Source organism: Rhincodon typus, chromosome 15 (genome assembly GCF_021869965.1).
Source record: "Rhincodon typus isolate 14 chromosome 15, sRhiTyp1.1, whole genome shotgun sequence".
Taxonomy (NCBI): domain Eukaryota; kingdom Metazoa; phylum Chordata; class Chondrichthyes; order Orectolobiformes; family Rhincodontidae; genus Rhincodon; species Rhincodon typus.
Genome location: NC_063346.1, coordinates 58,403,028 through 58,417,883, shown reverse-complemented (window position 1 = coordinate 58,417,883; position 14,856 = coordinate 58,403,028). Strand labels below are relative to the sequence as shown.

At 42.8% G+C, this 14,856-nt stretch overlaps 1 protein-coding gene across 3 annotated transcripts in view; it reads right to left on the bottom strand.

The window, feature by feature from the left end:
* The window catches only part of st3gal2 (ST3 beta-galactoside alpha-2,3-sialyltransferase 2), a 282,180-nt gene that overhangs the window by 266,745 nt on the left and 579 nt on the right, over positions 1-14,856 (bottom strand). The gene's annotated exons all lie outside the window — the stretch shown is intronic.

Sequence of the window (14,856 nt, the reverse complement as noted above, 5' to 3'; positions counted from 1 at the left end):
AGTTTTTTGTTTCAGTCCAATACAAATCACATTACAAACTGCTTCAGCAATTGTCACCACGCCCTGCAATTTAAAGAGAATGGATGCTGCTGTGAAATACTCCTCCTGGGGACAAATGGAGATAAGTGACATTCTTTGCACAATTCAGTTTCAATCCAATGTTTATATTTTGTAACAATTTTGGATGTGTAATCGGTTTACAAATTGTAAAATCACCAAGAATAACTGTCATGATGAGCTAGTGAGTAAATGTAGTGTCCTGTGCAAAACTGGAACTCCAAAGCTCAAAATGTCCTCAGTTGAATATGTAGCATTACAGATGGCACTCAACTATCCTCACTGAAATTGGTTGACACATACCTATAGTCTATTCTCATCCTATATTCACAGACAAACTCATTCCTACAAAAAGACATAAAAAGACAAAAATTTAAGCAAATAACCAAAAGATCTTTGGATGCTAGAAATCTGAAACAAACAGAAATTGCTGAAAAATCTCAGCAGACCTGGCAGCATTTGTGGAGAGAAATCAGAGTTAACGTTTCAGGTCGAGTGACTCTTCAGAACTGATGGTAACTAGGAAAAGGATGGTTTGTATACAAAAGTTGGGGGGGGGTGAGGTAAGGGGGGGGGGGTGCGGGAAGAGTGGATGATAGATGGAGACAGAGGCCAACGAGGGAGAAAAACAGTTGGACAGACAAAGGAGTGGTAAAGGTCAGTCTAGGGGAATGAATAGCTGCTAATGGGAATTATTTGTGCTGACAATGGGTAGTGTGGTAACAGCCCAGGTATGACAAGGCCTGGTGTGTGGGGGTGGAGGAAATCATGGAGAAAGGTGTTCAAGCCCTAAAATTGTTGAACTCAATATTGAGCCCAGAAGGCTGCAGAGTTGCCAAGCAGAAAATGAGGTGCTGTTTATCCAGCTTGCGCTGAACTTCACTGGAGCACTGTAGCAAGCCTGAGACAGAGATGTTGCCTAGAGAACACAGTGGTGTGTTGAAATGGCAAGCAACTGGAAGCTCAGGGTCTTTTTTTGTGGACAGAACATAAATGTTCTGCAAAACAGTCACCCAGTCTACGCTTCGTCTCTCCAGTGTAGAGGAGACCACGTTCTCAGCAGCGAATACAGTAGCCTAGACTTAGTGAAGTGCATGTAAAGCACTGCCTCACCTGGCAGGTGTCTTTGAACCCTTGGATGCTGAGGAGGGAGGACAGATGTCCGATCTTCTGTGGTTGCGGGTAGGGTGCCATTATAGATGTTGGGAGTAAAGGAGGAGTGGACCAAGGTACCCTGTAGGGAACAGTCCTTATGGAAATCTGACAAAGGAGGGGAGGGAATGTGTGTCTGGTGGCATCCCGCTGAAGGTGATGGAATCCTCTGGATCTGTATGTTGGTGAGATTGTAGATGAGGACAAAAGGGACCCTTTCGCTGTTGTGGGAGAGAAGAAAGGGGGTGAGGGCCGAAGTGTGGGATAAGGGTCAGACCCAGCTGAGGGTCCTGTTAACTATGGTGCTGAGGAATCCTTGGTTGAGAAAGAAGGTGGACATTTTGGAGGCTCCTTTATCAAAGTTCGCATCATCTGAACAGATGCAATGGAAATGGCAGGACTGGGAGAATGGTATAGTGTCTTTACAGGAAGCAGGGCATGGGGATGTATAGTCAAGGTAACTGTGGGAATCAGTGAGTTTTAATGGATATCGGAGGCCAGCCTATCTCCAGAAATGGAAACAGAGGTGTCAAGGAAGGGAAGGGAGGTGTCAGAGATAAACCAGGTGAAGGTGAGAATGGGGTGGAAATTGGATACAAAATTGATAAACTTTTCCAATTCTGGATGAGTGAGGGGAGCAGCACTGTTGATATCTTCGATATACTGGAGAAAAAGTTTTGGTGGGGGCCTGGAACAAGGAATGTTCTATGTATCCTACAAAGGGACAGGCATAATTGTGGTCCATGTGGGTACCCATGGCCACCCCTTTGACCTGAACAAAGTGACAGGAGTTAAAGGAGATATTGTTCAGAGTGAGAAAGAGCTTGACCAGGCAGTGGAGGGTGGTGGTGGATGGGAACGGGTTCAGGCCTTTTCTCCAGGAAGAATCAGACAGGGCTGAGACCATTCTGATGGGGGAAGGACATGTAAAGGGATTGCACTTCCATGGTAAAGAGGAGGCAGCTGCAGCACATGAACTGGAAATTGTGAAACTGATATAAAGCGTCGCAGGAATCACGAATATAAATGGAAAGAAACTGGACGGGGGAGGAAAAAAAATCAAGTCGAGGTCAGAAGAGATGAGTTCTGTTGGGGAGGAGCAGGCAGAAACAGTGGGATTGCCTGGGCAGTCCTGTTAGTGAATTTTGGGAAGGTGCTGAAGGAGCCGTTATTGTCTGGCACACTAACCTCTACATTGCAGAGGCTGAGCGCCAGCTCTCAGATATATCCTCCTATCTCCCCCGACCATGGAAGATCAGTCCATTGTGTCCTCAATGGCCATTAACCTCATTTCACCTGATGATTGCCCCTCCACTACCTCCAAGCTCAGTATCCCAACCCTGCACAGCCCGCTTCTACCTCTTTCACAAAATCCATACTCTCCACAAAGGTCAGTGCTGATTTGACAGGTTGAATGGCCTCTTTCTGCACATTAGGGATTCTATGATCAGATTTACCCAACCTCGAAGGTGAGTAAAGGAGGATCCAGATAAGCACTAAGTTGTATGAGCGATCTTCGCCACAATTCATCATGGTGAAAGATCCATTTGGTGGATTTGCTGCCACCATCCTATTTACTGGTAGGATCTGCTTGGTTTAGTGTGCCAGAGGAAAATCATCTGGTAGTCTAATGAGAAGATCCTTTTGTCTTAAACAAGGTAGAGTTTATTGTGGATAACAACAAGGGACAAGTTCCTTTGGTATGGTAGACATTGTCTTAATAACAATGAGGGAGACCTCCATGTTAGATTTTACTTCTTCAAAGTCCAAAATTGTTCACTGTCCAAGTCTATATATCATTACCATATTGAGAGGTGCTCAATGCACTCCGCAGCAGTGAAGAGGAGGGCATCACAACTGAGTCAGATTCAGGCTTCATCTGGACCCTACATTTTTTTGTGGGAAGAGATGGATAGAAATCAGAAAGAGGAATTTTGGCTTGTTTTTAAAGAACGCCCTTCTCAACCCAGGAATGCTGGGACCAGCTGCTCAACATTAACTGCTGACCCAGCTGAGATTAATATGTCAATATTGTCACGGATGCTGAGCTTTATGAGACATCATATTTTGAATTGTACTTTTAATTCAAAGTAAAAAAGAAAATTCCAGATAAACACCTCAGTTCATAGATCTGCCATATAATCCAACAGCATAGGGAAACTTGAATAGAAACTTGGTGATTCATGACAACCTTTGACCCAAAAGCAATAACAGAGAGGAAAATTTGTAATTACTTTAAAAAGCGTGTAGGCAGTTTGTTGTACCATCCATTTAAACTCACATTCGCCTTTTCATTTGGTGTATCATTTGCCTGATAAATCCTGTTTAATTATGACTCATATTGAAGTAAAAAGTTATGAGAAGTGAAATCTTGTTAGCAATCCTTTCATGGGGAGGACCTTTCAATTTATTCTGTTAATTTGGTTTCAGATCTGCATCGGTATTGGAACAATACTGTGTGACTATGACCTGTGTAGAACACAGGCTGCCTTGGGTTAAGCTCTCATCCAAAAGAGGACTATTTAGAAACATACTAACACAGAATATAGCAGGAGGAGGCCATTCGACCCTTTGAGTCTGCTCCGCCATTCTTCACGATCATGGTTGATCGTCCAACTCAGCAGCCTAATCCTGCTTTTTCCCCATAACTTTTGATCCCATTCGCCCCAAGTGCTATATCTAGTCACCTCTTGAATACATTCAATGTTTTGGCATCAACTACTTCCTGTGGTAATGAATTCCACAGCCTCACCACTCTTTTAGGTGAAGAAATGTCTCCTCATCTCCATCCTAAATCATCGACCCCGAATCCTCATACTGTGACCCCTGGTTCTGGACACACCCACCATCAGGAACATCCTCCCTGCAACTACCTTGTCTCGTCCTGTTAGAATTTTATATGTCTCTATGAGATCCCTCCTCATTTGTCTGAACTCCAACGAAAACAATCCTAACCTAGTCAAACTCTCCCCAGACGTCAGTCCCGCCGTCCCCAGAATCAGCCTGGTAAACCTTCGCTGCACTCCCCCGAGAGCAAGAGCATCCTTCCTCCTATCAAAACTGCACACAATATTTTAGGGTGTGGCCTCTTCAAGGCCCTGCATAACTGCAAAAATACATCCCTACTCCTGTATTTGAAACCTCTCACAATGAAGGCCAACATACCATTTGCCTTCTTCACTGCCTGCTGCACCTGCATGCTTACCTTCAGTGACTGGTGCACAAGGACACCCAGGTCCTGCTGCACACTCCCCTCTCCCAATTTACAGGCATTTCTAACTGAATTCAATAAAAACAATGATGTCCAAACAAGGCAAGGGTGATGTACGAAAAATCATACTTTAACACAGTGAGTAGTCATGGTATGGGACAACTGCCTGGAAATGTAGTGGAAACAGGTTCAATTGAGGCATTCAAGAGGGTATTGGATGATTATTTGGATAGAAACAGTGTACAAGGATATAGGGAAAAAGCAGGACATTGGCAACAGGTAATACAGCCAGTGCAGGTACAATGGACTGAATGGCCTCCTTCTGCGCTATAACAATTCAAGGGGGATTTTGTTAACACAAGCAGTAGTTCCCAGAGTAAGTTATACGCCCCTCAAAAACTTGCTTCACCATTAATGATGATAACTGATCTTCACACTCAACTCCATTTAGCCAGCTGATTTCCATATCCACTAATAATTACCAGATGGTGCCATGATAGAAATAACTAGCTCTTGATTTATCAGAATATTTTAAAAGGGATGCAGGAAAAGAAATTTAAGCCAAGAAAGTATTTTCATAAGTACCACATGCTGCTTCTGCAGCCTGTGCCTACTCCTGCCAGATCTGCTGTCATAGTAGACCACACTCATCTGTCCCATGCCACCTTCACACATACAGTACAATACACAACATAATGCAGCACAGGAACAAGCCCTTTGGCCAAGCCTGTGCCGATTCCGAATCCTTGCTTAGACCCACTACTTATTGCCCACGTGTGGTTTCCATCCCTCTGTTCGCCTCCCATTCACGTGTCTATCAAGATAGGTCTGAAACATTGCTAACGTCCCTACTTTGACCACCTCCACTGGCAATAAGTTCCAGACACCCACCACCCTCCCTGTGAAAAATTTTCCCTGCACTTCTCCCCTAAACTTTCCTCCTCTCACCCTGAACCTGTGCCCTCTTGTAGTTGACCCTTCCACCCTATCTATGCTTCTTATAATTTTGTGGACCTTTATCAGCTCGCCTGTCATCCTTCGTCTTTCAAGTGAAAATCCGAGTTTATCCGACCTCTCCTCATAACTAAAACTCTCCAGACCAGGCAACACCCTGATAAACCTTCTCTGCATTCTTTCCAAAGCATCCATGTCCTTCTGGTAGTGTGGTGACCAGAAGTCTACGCAATATTCCACATGTGGCCTGACTAAAGTTTCGTACATCTATAGAACTCTATGGCATCGGTGATTCAATTGTACCTAGGATGATTATTTTCCTGTTGCCCTCCACTTTGCCCTCCAGAAAAGATCTCTGCAAGCGTTTCAGCTCTGATTAAGTGGCCGAAATACGGACATTTTCTTTCCTGGATGTTACCTTTTAACAGGTCTTTTTGCTCTTGCAATTTCAAGCATCCCTTATTGTCTTACCATCCTTGTATGGAACTTTCAGCATAGGTTTTAGCGTCCATACTTCAAAACATCTATTTTTTCCCCACTGATCTTTACTTATTGTTCAAGTTTGAGACATACAAGAAAGTAAATAGACTGTAGTATCTTCTGAGTTGTTTCCTTGTTACAAGCTTGAATTTTCTTATTGTTCACACATTCTTCAGTTTCACAAAATTAATCCTGGCTGCCTCTATTCTTCTTTTAACATTTGTATCACATCTGTAATCTGTCATTACCATTTTGTTTTGAACAGACAGAATTGCACAGTTCAGTCTTCACTCTAGTTTCGTTGAACGTATTCCTTCTAACACCTTTGGTGTTCCTGCTCAATCTATATTCTCAACCTCAGTACTTGATCTACAATATTTTGTTGGGCCTTTTCTGATTCTGCAAGCAGCATTGTCATTAGTATACCACAAAATTGTTACATTCTTACCTCCAATTTTTACCTGTCTAACTCTCTGAATATCTGTTATATGTACAGATTGAATAATTTTGGCAGCAGTACATAGTCTTGTCACACTGTTACCTTGAAACATGTCTGATTGTCCTTCTCCCAGCCTGAGACTCGTTATTCAGTTCACAATATGTTCTGGCTAAATCTCACACTTTACTATCAATGCCACATTTCAGCATTAAAAGTATAAAATGTAAAAAAATTTCAGGCCCAATACTATTTTTGCAAGACTTACAATTTTTTGTACTTCTAAAATGGAAAATTAAAATGCTAACTCTAATGAACAGCAATAAGAGTTCATATTACAAATATACTCAAAGTGTACCATTACTAAAATAAATTGGAAATCTAACCTACTGAAAAAGCTTTAAAAAAATGGAACAAATAGTGAGATTGCATCAAAAAATGACAGAACTGCTACATTAATTAGGAGTGAAAGAAGAGAACGAAGGGAGAACAAAAAACAATAATAGCCTTCGGGTGTACAACTGCTGAGGATGGATATAGACAATTCAATGCACAAGCAATGTTGGATAGCATCTGACATAAGTCTTTAAATATGATAGAATATGTTATATCAAGAAGATAGAAGTATGCTTTAGTTAGGGACAGAACTGCAATACATGTAGAAAAATCCTTTTCATAGCCTAACGTCTAAAGTATGGATCAGTCAATCCACAGCTAAATGATATAGCTGAGGGTAATTGTGACCCAGGTGAAGGTGACATTCTTGAGAATACTGGATCCAAGGCAGACTAGTGCGCTCATAAACAACATTAATACCTCTATCAGTTACATACTTTTAAAATTATTCCTGTTTCGTCACATAACTGTCTACAAAAAGCCCTTGGGAGTTCATACATGAATGTTACTACTTAAAAAGTATGAAAATTTTAGTGTAATGACAAAAGAAGCAACTCACATACATAAACATTATGATAACTGCTTATAAAACACCTAATTAACAGACAAATTTATTTTCCCAACAAGGCTGTACATTTATCCCTTCACCAGCGAGGTTGTAGAAATCCAATATGATAAGGTAAGCAGATTACTTGTTTGCTTTCTCGGTGTAATTTTATCTTATACTGCTGAAAAAGCATATTTTGTCGAAGTTTTTTGTCTTGCACACATTGGGACAATCCATATGAAGTGCTAATTTAAGGGGCAAACAAACATTTGTACTATATGAAAGGACAGTGCTGGCTGGTTGGAAAGCGGACTCAGATTAGTAAAAGCATTGTCACAGAGAATGCACCAGTTAACACGACTGACAGTTCACGGTTAGGATTTGTTTAAAATTTAAACCAGGCAGGTTGACCACGTCTCAGTGCAATGCCTTGAGTAATGACACAGCAAATGGTTGTTGCCTAAATTGTTCAGTTGAAACTCACTTGCCTCTCATGCAGCATAAATGTTGGGTTTCCCATTAAATTGGCATTCTTGCAAATCATTCTGATGTGTGCTAGACAAAAAGCTTTGGCAAAATGTGTTTTTTTTTCAGCAATACTCAAAAGTTCTATACAGCTAAATTTCATTTACTTTCATCCTAGCAGCATTAATGACTGGGGTACGGCAACCTTCCATAAATTTATTCTTAGAATGTGTGCGTCACTGGCATGGCTGCATTTGCTGCCCATCCTTAGATTCTCAGAAAAGCTGGTGGCGAGTCTTCTTGAACTATCATTGTCTTTGTGTTGTTGGTGCTCCCATAATGTTAATTAGGGAATTCAAGAGTGTTGGGCCAATGGCAAACTGTATCGAAGTTAGGATGATTGTAACTTAGAAGGGAATTTGGAGGTGAAAACATTTTTAAAGTTTCAACTCTTTTCTTCCTAATAGAAGTTGCAGCCGGAAGAAGTACTGTAATGTAACTTAAACTTGTTGCAGTGCATCCTATAGGTTGTCAATATTGTAGCTGCAACGTGTCAGAGATGTTGAGGTTAGGAAAATATTAGGTCCAGTGGTTGGGTTGTCAATTGGCAATCTGTTCTGTCCTGGGTAGAGAGAGGTTGCTTCAAGTTTTTCAGGCAAACGAGTCACTCCTGACTGTGCCTGCAGAAGGTGAGGAGGTACAAGGGATTCAATTTTGCAAATGCCAGTAAATGTTTGTGGAAATTTAACTAGAGTTGAACACTGAAGAATTATCATCAAACCGCTAAGTTCTTGAACTTAGGATAGGTAGAAGGGTTTTGATGATAGAGGATGCAGTAACCTAGTGCTAATGTCACTGGACTAGTAATCTAGAAACCCAAGCTAATGTTCTGAGGGTACAGGTTTGAAATCCAACATAGCAGATAGTGAAACCTGGCCTAATGGCAATTGTGTAACCATTATCAATTGACATAAAAACCCATCTGGTTCACTAATGCCTTTTAAGGAGTTTTACTGTGTCTGGACTCAGACCAAATAATGTGGTTGGATCTTAAATGACTGCTTGGAGGTTAGGCATGGGCATTGAATACTAGCTGGTGATACTCACATCCAATGAATGAATTAAAAAAAATCTTTAAAAAATCTTAAAATTCATTCACTTATTGCCCACCCATAATGCCACTTTCTCAAGGGTAACTAAGTTGCTTTCTTGAAATGCTGCAGTCTATTTGGTCTAGATCGACTCACCGCATGGTTAGGAGGGAGTTCTTTGATATTGACACAGTGGTTTATTTCCAAGTCGGGATGTTGAGTGGTTTGGAGGAGAACTTGCAGCCATCAGTGTTACCATGTATCTGCTGTCCTTATCCTTCTAGATGGTGATGGTCATGGGTTTGGAAGATGCTGTCTAAGGAATCTTTATGAATTTCTGCAGTGTATCTTGTAGATAGTACAAACTGCTGCTACATAGAGTCTGTTTTGGAGGGATTGAATGCATGTGCACAGGGTGCCAAGCAAGTGGGCTGCTTTGTCCTGGATGGTGTCAAGCTTGAGTGTTTTTGGAGCTGAATTATCTAGGCAGGTGGGGAGAATTTCATCACAGTCTTGATTTATCCCTTGTTGACAGTGGACAAGCTTTGGGGAGTAGGAGTGAGTTATTCACTGCAGTATTCCTAGCCTCTGACTGGCTCTTGTAGGCACAGTATTTAGAAGTCTGGTCCAGTTGATTTTGGTCAGTGGTAATCTCCATGATGTTGATTATGGGAGTTTCAGTGATGGTGACGCCATTGAATGTCAAGGAGCAATGGTGAGATTCTATCTTGTTTGAATGGTCATAGGAAATGGTGCTTGGGTGACCCGAACATTACTTGTCACTGGTCAGCCCAAACCTGGATAATGTCCAGATCTTGAGACAACAAGAACTGCAGATGCTGGAGTCAGAGATAACAAAGTATGGAGCTGGAGGAACACAGCAGGCCAGGCAGCATCAGAGGAGCAGGAAAGTTGACGTTTCGGGTCGGACCCTACTTCAGAAATGGGGAGAGGGAAGGGAGCTCAGAAATAAATAGAGGGAGGAAGGGTGGGGCTGGGGAAGGTAGGTGGGATGGTGATAGGTGAGTGCAGGTAGGTAGCAGTTGGGATTGGTCAGTGAGGTGAGAGTGGCAGATAGGTAGGAGAGAAGATGGACAGGTTGTGACAGGTCAAGGAGGCAGGGAGGAGAGGGAGGGTTGGACATGAGATGAGCCGGGGCGGGGGGGTGGTGGTTGATTTTGAAAATCGTAAAATCCACATTTTGGCCAACGGGACGTAGGCTCCCGAGGAGGAATATGAGGTGCTGCTCTTCCAGTTTACGAGTGGTGTTATTGTGACACTGGAGGATGCCCAGGTTGGACATGTCACACAGGGAGTGGGAGGGGAGTTAAAATGTTTTGCAACTGGCAGCTGTTGTTGTTTGTCACATACAGAGCGCAGATGTTCTACAAAATGGACTCCAGGTCTCCGCTTGGTCTCACTGACATAGAGGAAGCCACATTGGGTGCGGCAGATGCAGTAGACCAAGTTGACAAATGCGCAGGTGAACCCATGTCTGATGTCTAAAGTTTGTTTTGTGCCTTGAATGGAGGTGAGGGGGGAGGTGTAGGGGCAGGTGTAGCACTTCCCGCGCTTGCAGGAAAAGGTGCCGGGGATGGTGGGGTTAGTGGGGAGTGTGGAGTGGACGAGGGAGTCACGAAGAGAATGGTTCCTACGAAAGACAGATAGGGGTGGGGAGGGAAATATCTCTTTAGTTGTGGGGTCGGATTGTAGGTGGTGGAAGTGGCGGAGAATGATACGTTGGATGTGGAGGTTGGTGGGGTGTGAGGACAAGGGGGATTCTGTCTTTAGTTTTGTTTTTCTTGTGGGGAGGCGATGTGAGGGCAGAGGTGTGGGAGACGCAAGAGATGTGTTTGAGGGCATTTTCAATCACCAGAGGGGGGGGAACTAATGGTCCTTCAAATAAGAGGACATCTGGGATGTGCGGGAGTGGAATGCCCCATCTCGGGAGCGGAATGCCCCATCTCGGGAGCAGATGTGGCGGAGGCGGAGGCATTGGGAGTAGGGGATCACATTCTTGGATGAGAAGTGGTGTAGTCTAGGTAGCTGCGGGAGTTGGTGGGTTTGAAATAAATGTCGGTTACAAGGCAGTCATCAGAGATGGAAATAGAGAGGTCCAGGAAGGAGAGGGAGGTATCGGAAATTGTCCAGGTGAATTTCAGGTTGGGGTGAAAGGTGTTAGTAAAGTTGATGAACTGCTCAAGCTCCTCGTGAGAGCACGAGGCAGCGCCGATACAGTCAATGTAGTGGAGGAAGAGATGGGGGATAGTGCCAGTGTAGCAGCAGAAGAGGGACTGTTCTACATATCCTACAAAGAAGCAGGCATAGCTTGGGTCCATGCAGGTGCCCATGGCCACCTCCTTAGTTTGTATGAAGTGGGAAGAGTTGAAGGAGAAGTTGTTAAGGGTAAGAACGAGTTCAGTCAAGCAGATGAGGGTGTCAGTGGAGGGGAACTGGTTAGGCCTGCGAGAGAGGAAGAAGTTGAGGGCTTTTAGGCCATGCATGTGGAGGATACAAGTGTACAGGGATTGGATGTCCATAGTAAAGATGAGGTACTGGGGACCAGGGAATGGAAGTTCTGGAGGAGGTGGAGGGCATGGGCAGTGTCCCAGATGTAGGTGGGGAGTTCCTGGACGGGGGGGGGGGGAAGAGAGAAAAAAAGAGTCAAGGTAAGCGGAGCTGAGTTCAGCGGGGCAGGAACAGGCACAGACAATGGGTCAGCCGGGGCAATCAGGTTTGTGAATTTTGAAAAGGAGATAGAAACAGGTGGTGTGTGGTTGGGGAACGATTAGGTTGGAGGCTGTGGGTGGGAGGTCACCTGAGGTGATAAGTTTATGGATGGTCTGGGAGATGATGTTTTGGTGGTCAGAGTGGGTCATTATCAAAGGGGCGGTAGAATGAGATGTCAGAGAGTTGGCGCCTGGCCTCGGCTATGTAAAGGTCAGTGCGCCATACCACAACTGCGCCTCCCTTATCTGCGGGTTTGATGGTGAGGCTAGGTTTGGGTGGAGGGAGCAGAGGACTGCATATTCTGTGGGGGTAGAGGTTGGAGTAAGTGACCGGGGTGAAGAGGTTGAGGCGATCAATGTCACGATGACAGTTGGAGATGAAGAGGTTGAGGGAGGGTAGGAGGCCTTGGGGTGGTGTCCAGGAGGATGGGGTGTGTTGGAGGTGGGAGAAGGGGTCTGTAGGAGGTGGGAGAAGGGGTCTGTAGAGGGTGGATTGGACTCCAGGTTAAAGAAATAGGTGCAGAGGTGGCAGAAAAAGTGTTCAACATCCAAATGCGAAAGGACTTATTCTTGTCCAGATCTTGCTGTATTTGGATATGGACAAGCAGCCAAAAAGAGGTGTATCAAAGATGCTATCCTGAGGAACCTCTGCAGCAATATTCTGCAACTAAGATTCTTGGCTAAATTTAGCCAGATATCTCAAACCAGGTAGCCATCCTTCATATACTTGCCTGAAGTAGAGCAGCTAAGACCTTATTCAATTGTGAAGTGGGTTCAAGAGGCCAAATAGACTAGTCCTGCTCCTATTTCTATGTCTGCAAAAGTGTATCCAGGAGCCGAAATTGGAAGGGATAGGTGTGCTTGGGGCTGGAACACATTGTAGATACTGTGCCATGTATGATGTGGTGAATGGGCAGGCTGGTGGGGCACAGGGTGAAGACAAAAGGGAACCGTGATGTCAGGGTAAGGAAGCAGGCTGAGAATAGAAGCACTGTGAACAAAAGACACCAACTCAAACTTTCCACAGGGAACACTCCAATTTGACCAGTTATAGATACACATATCAGGAAAATAGTTTCACTTGAGAAGAAAAAGATATAAAAGATGTTATTTTTCACTCAAGAGGCAAACACCATTAAACTACAGAAAACACAGAAGGATTTTGACTGAGCAAGGTTATACAAGTTCAAAGAAGTTGAGAACTCCACTAGCAATGCATTTACTTATTTCAGTTTTTTTTTTAAAAACACCTCAATAGGCTTCAATTAACTGTGACTCAAAGTCCATGTCTGGAAAAATCGATAGCCTTTTTCTGGAGTTTTCTTACACCAGAGTTTAAGATATTCTCAGCTTCAAAAGCCTCTTCAGGGTTTTATCCAAACACCTTCCACTCTTTAAGAGCACTGCTTTATATTTCCAACTTCATGCAAGGACTTCTGTAGAATTGACCCAACCTGAAAACAAAAACAAAGCTCTCCCCCACCCAAATTAGTGTGTTTCCCTGACACTTAAAAAAATTCCAGAATTTTCAAACAGTAACTTTGAAGCACAATTACTTAGCTTCCTCAGCTGTAAATGCTCCTAATGTAAATAAAGCGAATTAGGTCTAAAAGCTGCTCCCTCAAGCTGTCGTAAAAAGAAATCACCACTACAGCCACGGTGATTTAACCATTAACTCTTCTAACAGAAAAACCAGTGTCACTAATTCAAACTCCAAACTTATGACAAATGATATAAAATATACATGTGAAACTTACAGTCTACATTACACAGTGCTGTTGTGAGTACCATTTTGTTAAGCATCCGGTTTCTAAAAACGGAAATAAATTTAGTTCAACAAAGAACAAGAGAAAGCAGATGTCAGAACTATGAAGCCAGATGAAAATTCACCAGAATGAAACAAAAACATAACTTGCTGAAAAAGCTCAGCAGGTCTGGCAGCATCTGTGGACAGAAATCAGAATTAATCTTTCGGGTCCAGTGACCCTTCCTCAGAACCTGTTGCAGAGCTTTTTTTAAGCAATTTCTATTTTTGATTCTGATTCCCAGTATCCACAGTTCATCTGGTTTTTATTCATCAGAATGATATGTCAGAAGCAAAAACATAAGAAAGAATAGTAGCCTTAACTACAGACTTTTAATATATCCAATGGACTGGCTCTACAAATCTACAACTAGTCAGATGTACACAAGGCATAATCTCAACGAATCTGCCTGACTGTGCCAATTTTTGCGCCTCTGTTACTGTATTATACTTGAACAGCCTCTATAACCTTGGACATTTGAGTAATTAACTACCCAAGCACCTCGTACGCTACTTCTGATATTAAGTTGCTCCTGATTTGTATTATTAGGATTAATAAAATAACTTTATTTCATGACTTCACACTATTTCACATGGAAGGAGTGGTCAATAGTTTGAACATGACTTCTTGTTCTCTACAGTTCCGACTACACAGTTCATTTTGTGCAGTTTGCACTTGGTGATCGTACACGTCAGGAAGTTGAATCTTCCAAATCTTTTGGATGCATTCAACTTCACCCTTAGATAGTTCAACATCATTCGTGGATGCTTGGCTGTATCCATTTTTGTTTCCTACGTGCATCATTTTAGTGTATTAAATGTCATCGGTTATCGAGCTTGCATTTATTGTGCAGATCATTTTATTAGTTCCTAAGAAAACTCATGAGAATGGTCATAAGAATACTTTCAGGGGAGCGTTCTTCAGAAAGTCATATGAAAAATGATCGATGCAGTAATCCTAAAATAACGGTTACGGTTAACCACAACTTTGTTGGAACATAAAGTTAATTTTTTTTGGCTGGGAGGTATTATGGCTATTCCCATTGCTAACCAAAATTACGAAATGAAATGCCCGCTTTATATTTTGCTCATTTATGAACTTATAAATAAAAAAACCTAGACCTTTAATATAATTATGTAACACATTCACAGAAAACTCGACACCGTATAAGAAAAGATCTGCGGAACGTGTACATATTGCACCCGCAAGCCGAAGATTCCAACATCCGAAGTCTGTAAATGCTCTACCTTCATTTTTAACGCCGTTGCGGGGCAGCATTCGACGTTACAGAAGACGCTAAAAATGGTAATATATATGTGAAGAAAGACTGCTATTTATTTTCCTTTGTACGCATCCACCGTTTTAGAAGTCTAAACACAGCTGATACCAAAGAGAAAAGGTCCAAGCGGTTGACTTGCTTTAATTTGCAGACGATGTAGACAGTAGGAAAAAGTTGATGCCGCTCGGAATTTATTTTAATTGTCATTTTATACTGCGCGTGGTCTGCAACAAACCTTATGGAGAGAAAATCTT